This window comes from Coptis chinensis, chromosome 4 (genome assembly GCF_015680905.1).
Source record: "Coptis chinensis isolate HL-2020 chromosome 4, ASM1568090v1, whole genome shotgun sequence".
NCBI lineage: Eukaryota > Viridiplantae > Streptophyta > Magnoliopsida > Ranunculales > Ranunculaceae > Coptis > Coptis chinensis.
In genome coordinates, this window is record NC_141459.1 from 75,165,885 (window position 1) to 75,178,189 (window position 12,305).

General features: G+C 40.3%; 1 pseudogene; it reads right to left on the reverse strand.

Moving 5' to 3' along the window:
* The window catches only part of LOC147504815 (DEAD-box ATP-dependent RNA helicase 5 pseudogene), a 31,210-nt pseudogene extending 20,703 nt beyond the window's left edge, over nucleotides 1–10,507 (reverse strand).
* Between the last annotated feature and the right edge of the window lie 1,798 nt (nucleotides 10,508–12,305).

A 12,305-nucleotide genomic window follows, 5' to 3' on the forward strand; every position in this document is an offset into this window, starting at 1 on the left:
AAGTCAATGAGAGCTTTACTGAAAAGGGACTAGACTACGATGCAACTACCCACGAAATGCACTAGTCGGTTATCGAATACTAAGGGAATGCTACGTTGATTCGATGTTAAGGAGTTAGAGGGCGATTGATTCCACTCAACTCAACTTAATCCACTAGCGACGAAGTGTTAAGTAATCCGAATTGAACTGCTAGCGAAACAATCGGTTCTTCCTAATCCCTAACTACACATGGCATTTCTACCAATTAATAATTAGCATGTGAACGATTAAACCCATTCTCATGGTGAACTAAACGCTCTAGAGTGGAAAGGAAACTACGACAATCTCCGAGATTGAATCAAGCTTTCATCAAGGTTTCTCAACCCCCTCTAATGGAGGTTTAGCCTTGAATCATTCCGCAATCATTTCCATTTAAATTTAAACTAAACATAATATAAAGCATTGAAATTTACTTAATGAAACAATAATGGAATCTAATTAATAACTAAGAATTGAATGATAACAAGAATTGAAATTAGATCTAATAAATTGTAAATGACAAAAATGAAATTGAATAATAATAACTATTTATTTGTCTAATGAAATGAAGAACAAGATTCAAGGGTTTTATCTAAACAAGGATTTGAAACTAATTAAATAAAACAATTAAATCTAGATCTAGAAGCTATTCTAATGGCTACTTTCTATTCTAAGCTATCTACCTAACCTAACTGCTATTGGTCATTAGCATTGTTTACCTAAATATTACTTACGCCGCTGCCATCTTAGTTACACTTTAGCATTGTTTTCATAGTAGAAGTAGTCATTTTTAAGTCCCATTAAACCCACCCACCCTTGTTTGTTTCATACTGTGGTTCCCCATTTCAAGCGTGACAAATTCGGGCGAAAATACCGTGCGGCCCAGCTTCAAGGAGAGAGCGACCAGCTAAGTTCTTGGAATTTTGTTTACCCCCTAAACCCAGCTTACCAAAGCGACCAGCTCAAACACTGGAACTCGACTTCCCACTAAGCGCGACCCGCCCCATTTGGAGCGCGACCCGCCCTAAAAACACTGTAAACTGAAAATTACTCGGAGCGCGACCGCCCAGTGTTAAAATTTCCGGATTTCCACAGTTTTGATTCAAACTTTGATCTTTCATATTTTTCAGTGTTCTAATCTCTTATATACACTGAACACGCTGCATTACAAGACGCTATTCATAAGCCGGGCAAGGACGCTATCGGTATTCCTTTCTTCCATACCTTGCATTTCCAGTTAGAGGTTTTCTACTAGTATATCGTAATTGTTTGGAGTGTTGCATGTTTAGTTAAGCTCAACTTAGTCTTGCATGAGATTAAGGTCCGGGTCGAACAAAACAACAAACGCGTAATTACACGGCAACAAACAAGTCTATCTAGTACACAACCCACCTACACCTCTAACTACTATCACACACACCATACCGACATAATGGTCAAGAAAGAGAGACTCCTCTCTCCCGACTTTTACAAAGCCTTGAAAGATAGCCCTAAATCGTGCATCGCTCTAGCAGGCATTAATTGGGGATTTTCGAATCCCCAAACATATTTAATTTGTTACCCGCTTTTCATGGGTTAGACCATGAAAAACCTTATCAGCACATTACACGTAGGGATTGAACAAGTCCTTATTTACATTCCACCATCCTACGGTTGAAAGGAGCAAATTAAACCGAGGGTATTCCCTTTCACCCTAGTCGATAAGGCGGCGCCTTGGTTAACTTCCCAAGCCTAATTGTGTGGACTTCGTGGGCTAAACTTGTTCACTGTTTATGGAACATTTTACCCACCCCTAAAGACGGATGAGATGCTTTCAAAGATTCATTTTTCCGGCGAATCTTCATGAATCATTTTCTCGAGGCATGGAATCGTTTCACCGATCTCCTTATAGAGTGTCCACATCATAACTTAGCTAAAGACACGTTAGTTCGTGCCTTTTCAAAGGTCTTCTACACCACCATAAAGAAGTCCTTGACATAATGAATGGGGTAGTTTCCTAAGTAAAGGAGCCTCTGAGGCTTACAAATTTTTAGAAGACCAAACTAAACGGAATAATAATTGGGGGTAGTGATGATATCCCCCGCCAGCCTAGTTCTTCTTCAACAAGAAAGGCCACGGGTATGTTTGAGAAGAAAACCGATCCAGACTTAAAAATCTAATCGAATCTCTAACTAAAAAGTAGAGGCTATTTCGCTCAACAAAAGCCTATCCCCGTCATGAATGTAAACTCCAACCCATGTAATTTCGTTTGAGTCCAGAGCACCACGACGATTATTGTCCTCTAGCTTATGAACAACAACCACCAGAACAAGATAATGTTTACTCTATTAATAACTATCCTATTCCTAACGCCCCTTGGAGACAACATCCCAACTTCAGTTGGAGAAATAATCAACAACACCTCCAGGGTACAATAATCAAAACGTTAGGCAAGCAAACAATTATAACCAAGCTCCACCTAAGCAAGGACAAGGACAAGGTCAAGGGAATTATAATAATTATACCAACCAAGCGCAACCACGGCAAGGTCAAGCACAAGGTCAGAATAATTATAATAATTATAATACCAATAGAGGTATCGTTCCGGTTAATAATAATAACTATCACAACCCACCCATAAATAATCAACGAGATAGTTCCAAACACCACCCAATTGACTACTACACCTACACAACCGGATCGTATCGATGCCTTTATACAAGTTACCCAACAACTTTTCCAGACAATGACTCAATCAAACCAACAGATTTTACAATCCATAAATCAGGGCATACAACAGTTAGCCCAAGCGAAAGCCCAACCAAAAGGCGTGTTTCCAGGACAAGCAATACCAAACCCTAAAACAGCAAACACAGCCTTTGAGGTAAACGGTAATTCTAGTACGGAAACTACAATCGTAGGTGACCTAAATGCCATCACCACTCTCCGCTCTGGAAGAGTGGTTGATAACAAAGTAACTATGCCTATAGTTACCCCATCAGTACTCCCTACACCGGATATCGAACTAGATAACCGAAATAGAAACCAAGAACCTACCAATCGTAGAGGTCCCAGTTAAACCACAACCTAAGAAACGAAAAGCCAAGGTTACACTTCAAGTCTAGCCATACACTAAATATAGAGCTTAAACCACTGCTCCTCAAAAATTAGCCATGCTAACCCGGGATACAAACTTTGAGGAGATTAGGAACGCTTTTCAAGAATCTAACGATAAACCTTCCTTTTCTCGAAGCTATTAAAAAGCTACCTAACCACGCTTAAGTTTCTTAAAGAGTTGTGCACTACTAGGCGAAGACCAATATACCTAAAGACCTTTTTAACCGAACGCTTCCCAACTTTATCCGAAAAATAATGGAATTGTTAAGTACAAGGACCCCGGTCGCCCCATCAGAAAATGCACCTTAGGAGATTCCCACACGACGAATCGCCTTTATTAGACTGGGGCGAGTGTTAACTTACTCCCCGTGATTACTTGTATAAACAAATAGGTTCTACAGAAATGCAACCTACAAAAAATAACGCTGCAATTAGCGGACAGTCAATTAAGTATCCTAAAGGTGTAGTGGAAAACGTGCTTGTTAAGGTTCGTGGATTTCTACTATCCCGCTGATTTTGTTATCCTCGATACGGTCGCTAATGACTCTCAGACCGATCATTTTAGGACGCCCCTTCTTGGCAACTGCCAATGCGCTTTATAAATTGTCGCGATAGAAAGATGTCCTTATCTTTTGGCCATCTCCCGTCGAGGTAAATGTTTTAAAATGATGAAACAGCTTACCGATTCGTCCAGATGGGGAGGTTAGCATGATCGAGTTTAGCTCAAGATTATTTTAACAACACGCTTCCTGAAAACAATATGTACAAATTCCTTTCTTTTTGACCTTCTCGATTTTGTAAATGACTCCTACTTAGAGGAAGTCAACACCATCCCCGAGTCCACACCAATTGTAGACCCGCGGTTGCTCCATATATCGATTACTAAAGACTTGCTACCTAAGCAAGTCTTCATTACGCAAGATAAGGACACTTATGAAACATCAATGGACATTCCGTCCGCACCGAAGCTTAAACCTCTTCCCCGAGTTAAAATATATTCAACTTGATCCGATGGTAGTCACCCGATAATTATATCTTCTCTCAATAACTAAGGATGAAGAGACATGTTTAATAAGGGTGATTAGGAACATCGGTCTCGCGCATTGGTTGGTCCCTAGCCGATATTAAGGGAATTGACCCTAATGTTTGCACTCATCGTATCCATTTGAGGATAACGCCAAGACTTCTCGCTAACCTCGCCGCTTGAACCCTGCCATGAAAGAGGTGGTTAGGGAAGAAGTCTTGCGATTACTCGATGCGGGTATTATATACCCAATCTCCGATAGCGAATGGGTAAGTCCCATTCATGTAGTTCCTAAGAAATCGGGAGTTACCATGGTACGTAACAGGAAGGGTGACTATGTTGTCACTCAAGGTCCTATGAAATGGAGAATCTATATTGATTACAGACGCTTAAATGCTATGACACGAAAGGATCACTTTCCTTACCATTTATAGATCGATGCTAGAACGCCTAGCTGGGTCATGCCTTTTATTGTTTTCTCGATGGCTACTCCGCTATTTTCAGATTATTATTGATATTGATGACCAAGAAAAGATAACCTTCACATGTCCCTTCGAACATATGCCTATAAACGAATGCCTTTGGCCTTTGTAATGCCCCCGGTACCTTCCAAATGATGTATGCTTCATATTTTTAGTGACATGGTAGAGCTTTATGGAAGTGTTCATGGATGATTTTTCTATCTATGGAGACTCCTTTACGTAATGCTTGTCTAACCTGCCTAAGGTCTTGACACGGTGTGAAGAAAAGAGCCTCGCTTTTAAATTGGGAAAAGTGTCATTTCATGGTCAAAAAGGGCATAGTATTAGGTCATATTGTATCTAGTGATGGCATCAAGTAGATAAAGCCAAACTAGATAAGATAGCTTAATTCTACCTAAACCACGGACTCGTCCGCGAGATTAGAGCCTTTCTAGGCCATGCAGTGGTTTTATAGGCGCTTTCATTAAAGATTTTTCAAAAATAGCTAGGCCTTTCACTAACCTGCTTTTGAAGGATGCAATCTTTGATTTTAATTTTAATCAGAAACAGGCTTTTGAAACCTTAAAAGCCGCCTAACCATCGCACCTATTATACAGCCTCCGATTGGTCTAAACCTTTCAACTCATGTGTGATGCTAGTGACTATGCACTTGGTGTCGTCTTTGGGACGTAAAAACTAGATAATAAGTCCACTGTTATTTATTATGCTAGTAAAACATTAAACGATGCTCAACGGAATTATTCAACTACTGAAAAAGAATTTTAGTCTGTCATTTACGCTTTAGATAAGTTTCTCGGCCCTTATTTGGTTGGTTCTAAAACTTTAGTTTACACGGACCATGCAGCCTTAGGTACCTTCTTGCAAAGAAGGATGCTAAGCGCAGATTTAATCCGATGGATTCTTCTCCCCGCAAGAGTTCACATTAGAAATAAAGGACAAAAAGAGGGGTCGAAAATGTAGTTGCCGACCACTTATCTAGACTTACAAATGACGATAGTAGTGATTCCGAGTCCATACCGGACTCTTTTCCCCGATGAGCATCCGTGATGCTATTTTTCATCACCATGGTATGCGGACATCGTGAAACTATTTAGCGGCTGATGTTATGCCTTATAATTGGACAAGAAATGAACGTAGAAGTTCTTGGCCGAGTCAAGTTATACTACTCGATGAGCCCTACCTTTTAAGTATTGTGCGGATCGATTATTCGTCGCTGCATTCCCCTGGGAATATAATGAAGTTCTATCGCTCGCCATGACAAAGAGTGGGTGGCCACTTTAGCGAATGAAAACAGCCGCTAAAGTTCTTCAATGTGGATTTTATTGGCCTACCCTTTTAAGGATGCCCAAGTGCATTGCAAGACGGTATTCGCTTGCCAACAACTTGGGCTTAATCAATGGCCGCAATATGATGCCATTAAATCCAATCTTGATAGTAGAAATTTTGATGTGTGGGGTATTGATTTCATGGGCCCTTTCCCCGCTTCCCCCACGGTTATATTTATATTCTAGTTGCCGTGGACTACGGTCTAAATGGATAGAGGCCCTAGCTTGCCGTGAGCAAATGACCATAAGACCGTGATATTTTTTATTAAAGAATACATTTTCTCAGAGGTTTGGCATTCCTAAAGCCATCATTAGTGATGGGGAACACATTTTTGCAACAGAGTTGTTGCATCCCTAGTGAAAAAGTATGGAATTACACACAAAGTAGCAACTCCTTATCATCCACAAACTAGCGGACAAGTAGAAGTTTCTAATAGGAAAATCAAAAAGATTTTAGAAACAACAAGAAACCCCGATAGGAAAGACTCGGGTCGGCGCCTATCGGATGCCTTATGGGCATATAGAACTGCTTTCAAAACTCCTATAGGTATGTCTCCCTTTTAGACTTGTATTTGGGAAACCATGTCATTTGCCCGGCTGAATTAGAGCACCGCGGCTCGTGGGCTATAAAAAGCCTTAACTACAATATTGATGAGGCGGTGTCAAACGCAGTTACAATTAAATGAGCTTGAAGAAATCCGTGAGCGATTCTTACGATCTCGCTGAAGGATTATAAAGCTAACATGAAACGGTTCATGATAAGCATATCTTGGCGCAAAGAGTTTGTGGTCGGACAAAAGGTTTTGCTTTACAACTCCCGCCTACATATTTTCCCAGTGGAAACTAAAACCCGCTGGTCCGGTCCTTTTCTCGTTATCAAGTCACCCCCTTACGGGCAATTACCTTGGTAAATCCCAAGGACAACAAAGGTGCCTTTCAAGTTAACGGTCAACGGTTAAAACATTTTCACTTAACTTCGCCCCCCGATATAGAGGAAGTCCTTTTACAGACCCTATATATGAGGAATGACCCTTGTCATTGGTGTACTTCCTTTCACTTCCATTTAATGGTAAGTGCACCATTCAGTAACCGGCCCTCCCTATGGAGTGTGTGGTCGAAGCACCGGATCCTAAGTCCACAGCTCACATAATTCACATTTTCCACTTTCGCGATGTTTTCTCGATTTTTGAGTCATGTTCCTCTATGGAGTGAATTATGTATTTATTGTTTTTCATGTTTCTTAACAAATAAAATTAAAATTAAAATTTTAAAAATCATAGACATAGCAATCCAACAAGTCTTGGGAATCCGACTTTAAACCACGACGCTTGTAAACAAATTTTGTGTTTAAAAATTTGTTTGGGGTGGGCAATCGATCCTTGCATCCGGATTGCTCGAAACTTCCTTTTCCGCTGCTTAGGTCCATTAGTATAGTTCATTGGGTTTGACGTCATCTAATTTAGTGTTCATTCGCTCGCGATAACTTACGCCACACACGCACTTCGAGGCGTCCTTCCACCCTCTCATACGTCACCCATGGTTGGAATCGAATGTTGTATGGACCATTGGATTGGAAATTCTCTCCTGATCATTTCCATATCTCATTCGCAAAAATCGGACTGATAACGAAGCGGGAAATTTAGTTTGAAGTTGCGCTAAAAATCGACGAAAGTCGAAAAATCAAATTGGGCTTGGGCCGAACTCGCTACACCTACAAACCGGCTTTTCCAAAAACAAATCGCGACTTCATCTTCTCCAACCGCTTGACACACTTTGAAATTCAAACCCTAGCAACCCAAATAAAAAAAAATAAAATTAAAATTAAAAATAGAATACATCAAAATAGAAAGACCACCCAACCCCATTGTGAAACACCAACACAACCTCCAACCGTTTCCACCAAGAAAACGCACACCAATCCAAGTTTTTCAAACCTGCCATCGTACCTACCATAACCACCACCGTTGTGTTTAGTTAGTTTTCATCAAACTCGCATCCACCACCATCTACAAACCCCAAATCAGTCCAAACTTCAATGGCGCTACGATGTAGAATTCTCGCCGAAAAAACGCTTTTGTTCTCGATAGTTTCGCCATTTTATGACGCCAACAGATGTTTAAGAGACATTGAACGGACTGTGGTATTCGACAGAGGATTTCTATCACTATGATTTGGTAGAACAGTTTTATAAGAAACGAGAATCGGAGGGAAATAGGATTTTCATTAGGATAGCAGGAACGCGGAGGGAAGTTACGAGACAGTTGTTGGCTGAGCTATTAGGAATCACGCCTGTAACCAACCTAGATATTTACCATTCAGAACCCCAAAGATAATCGCAGCCTCCTGTTTTGATGAAAGATACGGTCATAGAGGGTGAATACAATACGATATCTCATTGCGTTCGCCAGACGACCCTGAGAACCAATCAACTGGCTGTCGCTCAGTGGATTGGTAAGAACGTCCTCGGGAAAGACAAAGTCAGCGACATCGGACTTCATGTCCGCGACGCTCTCCTGGATTTTGCAAACGAATGAGTGTAATTTCTGCATCCTTGATTTAATTTTGAATGTGATTAGAGGAGTGGGAAAGAGGCGCCTCTTCCCCCGTATTGATCACTAAGGTTATGCTCTCATTTAGAGCCGCCGCTAAATCTGCTCCTATTAAGATCAAATTGCATTCTAATGCAAGTATTTATAAGGAATGCATCCAAAAGACTTGGCCGTTGTCCGCAGAGAATACAAAAGTTGAGTCGAATAATGAAGGCTAAGATATGACATGGTTGGTTGAGGATAATTTCGATAGTCATACTTCTAATTTAGAACGAATGATAATGCCGCAAACCGGGTTCGCGATGCGCTTATCGATATCGTGAAGATATCCAACATAGACAAATTGTAATTCGAATAAGCAAACGAACTTTCAGACGAGAGTTGAAATGCTCGAAAAGGGGTCGAAGATATCTTGTCTAACTTGGAGATTATCCACCGTAATCACCAAGCCCAAGATGCGACTCAAGATCGAGATGGAAGCACGCTTTGTTCAGATAGAGATGCTACGACGATGCCACTCGTAGATGAGTCCGTCTCACCGAGTCCGAGAGGCATGAGCGCCGTCGCCCAGCCGCCGATGGCTCAAGCCATTCTTCGCCACGTAACCGGGCTCCATCTCGTGGACCATCTTCTTCACACGCCTAGGTGTTCACCATCAGTTGTGTCCTCGTTATTTCATTGTTTTATTGTTTTGTTAGTGGAATTTTATTTCAAAGAGTTAGATTTAAATATTAAGTTGTTTGTTTTAGATTGCTTGGATTTCATATTATTTTAATATAATTTATTTTGATCATCTTTCGTAAGGTTGTCTTGGCGTAAAAGTTGAAAATAGTGGTAGCATGATATGTAGGAGAGATTAGATACCAGGGTTGTTAGGAAATCAAAACTATGGTTAGTTTCCGGTTTCGGGTTTGGCAGTTTTCTATTTCCGGAAATTGCCTTAAAACAATTGGCAACTTGCCGATTCGTTTTGGAAACCCAGAACCTATTTAAAACTTCCATCATTCTACACTCACAACCCACAATCATCTCTCACCTTTCACTCCAACCTTTTTCCTCTTGTTTTTCTTGTAAACTCGATTTCGACCTCTACGAAGCCAGCTTCAAGCAGAGCGCGCGACTTCGCTCTACAACACCGCCAATCTAAAAATCTTAAGAGCTACCGCGCTTCAAGCAGAAGACCGACCAGCCAAACACCGCAAATCGAAAAATCCTCTGAGCTCCCAGCTTCAAGCAGAGCGCGACCACCAAACACTCAATTCCAAAACCTACGAGCGACTGTGTTCTATAATGAAGGCCAGCGCTCCTCCCTCCCCGTAAGCAATGTGAAATTCAAATTTTTCTCGAGGTTTCTTCCGTGTTTTCGCAGCTCCCCTACAGAGTAGTTTTGAGATGACACCTCCTATAGTGATTCCCCGAACAGTCATTTGAGGACTTGATGGGAACCGATACCTATGGAGCATCGTTCCGCGAGCGGATCGTGCAGTTAGGATGGCGGCATCTTCTGGTAAGTGATGACGATTGTTTTTCACCAAAGCTAACTGAATTCTTCTATAATAATATTACTTTCTTTTGTACCCAAGAAGGAGAACAAAAATTTTCCCTTGCTTTTGATGGCACGACTATGGAATTCAGTAAGCACTTGATAGCTTTGGTTTCGGGATTGCCATTACCTGACCCTATGCACACGTGGGGATATATGACAGATAACTCATACCTATATGAATATGCCTATTTCCATGAGTATTATGGGGGAGGGGTGTTTCGTATCATGGACAAAGACCAATATAACATCGCCTCGAAAGTAGCCTATCGCTGAATGTAGGCATTAACCATGTTGTTCATCATGATGAACATTCTAGGAACGGCAGCTTTACTACGCCAATAATATCGGGCCGGTGACGCTTTCCTTGCTTTAGCCGAGGGACGCCGCCGGTATGACATTCCCCGAAGTTTTAGTTGCTACTCTGGCGAAGGCCATACCTTGAGGCATAAGTACCTTCTTATGCCCATCGCCTTGGTTTGTCGCCTTTACGCTTTTGCCTACCCGTGAGATTCTCAGATACCGCGATTACCGATTGGGAAAGGGTCGAAATCATGAGACCCACCAATCGTGGTGGTAAGATCATTCCGAGCCATGACTTGGTCGGGATGGCAGGTGCAACCACATTTGGTTGCCCCTTACACCCCATCGCACCAAATAACACTAGAAAGGTTAGCACTAGTTGATGATACACCCACGGAAGGCGGCAAGTTGTTATGGCATGGCAGATGCGAAAAGAACCTCATATAGAAGAGGAGGATGACGAAAGTAGATGCCGGGGTGCAGGTAAGTTTAGTTAAGTTAGTGTCCGCTTATGTCCCAAGCAATTTAATTCTGTTAACCCCATAATGGGTGGAACTCTTTATAGAGTTAAGGTCGTATTTTTATTACTATATTTGTATGTTTTAACTTTGTTTTGCAGATGTTCCCCGAATTTCACGCTTTTCAATGGTATTTTTCCAACCCTCTTTATTTAAATGCTTTGAGGACAAAGCATGCTTCTTGTTTTGGGGGGGCATAGAAACACGCGTAATTAAGACATCCGTTAGATATAGATAGGTATAATATGCACTTGTTTTCTAGTTAAAATTTCAAAAATTCAAAAATATAAATAAAAAAAAAGTATGCTATACACTTAGGAATATTGGTATTGTTTTTTTCTCTATGCTCTTAACAATCTAGAAGTCTCAATGAGCTTTTGCATCGTAATAATAGTTAGAAACTTAGGTTAATATGTAGGTAATAATCTTTGCATCTATCTATAAATATATTACATGAGTATCTATGATTGTTTGGCAAGAAGTTTCTCAAATCTAGGCTAGAGTACTTATTCTACAAAATCCTGTGAGAATATAGCCTAAAGCCTTATATGAGTGAAACATTTGAGAAATGACACAAGGGAGAAGTAAAATCCGGATAGAGAAATCACACGCCCACTTGCTTGATCACTATGCCATATCCTAAGCGAGAATTTAGGCCCTTTTGGATCGATATAGCCGTAAATTCAAACCTATGAATTATTTTCCGCTAGTCAGCCCCTCGAGCCTTTCTTTAACCTTCCATAAACCACAATTCCTTTACCCTGTTACAAAACAAAACAAAATAAAAAAAAAAAATCAACCTACCCAATTTAGAATAAGTCCGAGAATAGAATGATGAAGAAAGAAGAAGAGAAAAACCTCGTAAACAAACAAAATTAGTTAGTTGCTTCCAAAATAAAGAAAAGAAGTTTCCATCCAAAGAAAAAAAAAAAAAAAAAAAAAAAAAAAAAAAAAAAGAAAAAAAAAAAAAAAAAAATAATAGAAATAAATCAAAAAAAAAATAGAATAAAGGGAGTCAAAAAAAAGAAAAAAAAAAAAAAAAAAATATGCTAAGGATGGAAACAAAGTGTAGAAGCAAAAGTAAATAACAAGGTTTCTCTAGTTACATAATATGAAGACTCTATTATCTCAGACTTGTCCTTTTGAATATCCATTTCCTTCCTTCTTAAACCATCTCCTAATCCCCCAACAACACCTAATAAAGACCTCTAGCTCAATTAGGAATAGGTTAGTGTGATAGTAAGTGGCGATGTGTTTGATCGACCCCGCTTTTGTTGTCATTGAGATTGTAAGGTAAAGTGTGCCCACTGCCATTAATCGGAGCAAATAAACTTGAGTGGAAAAATCAGAGTGGTTTTTTGTCTTGACATTTATGTGAGGACCTACTTAAGGACACTATTCCGAAGTTTTCGAAACGGACTCGCTATTACATTTCATAGTATTACTC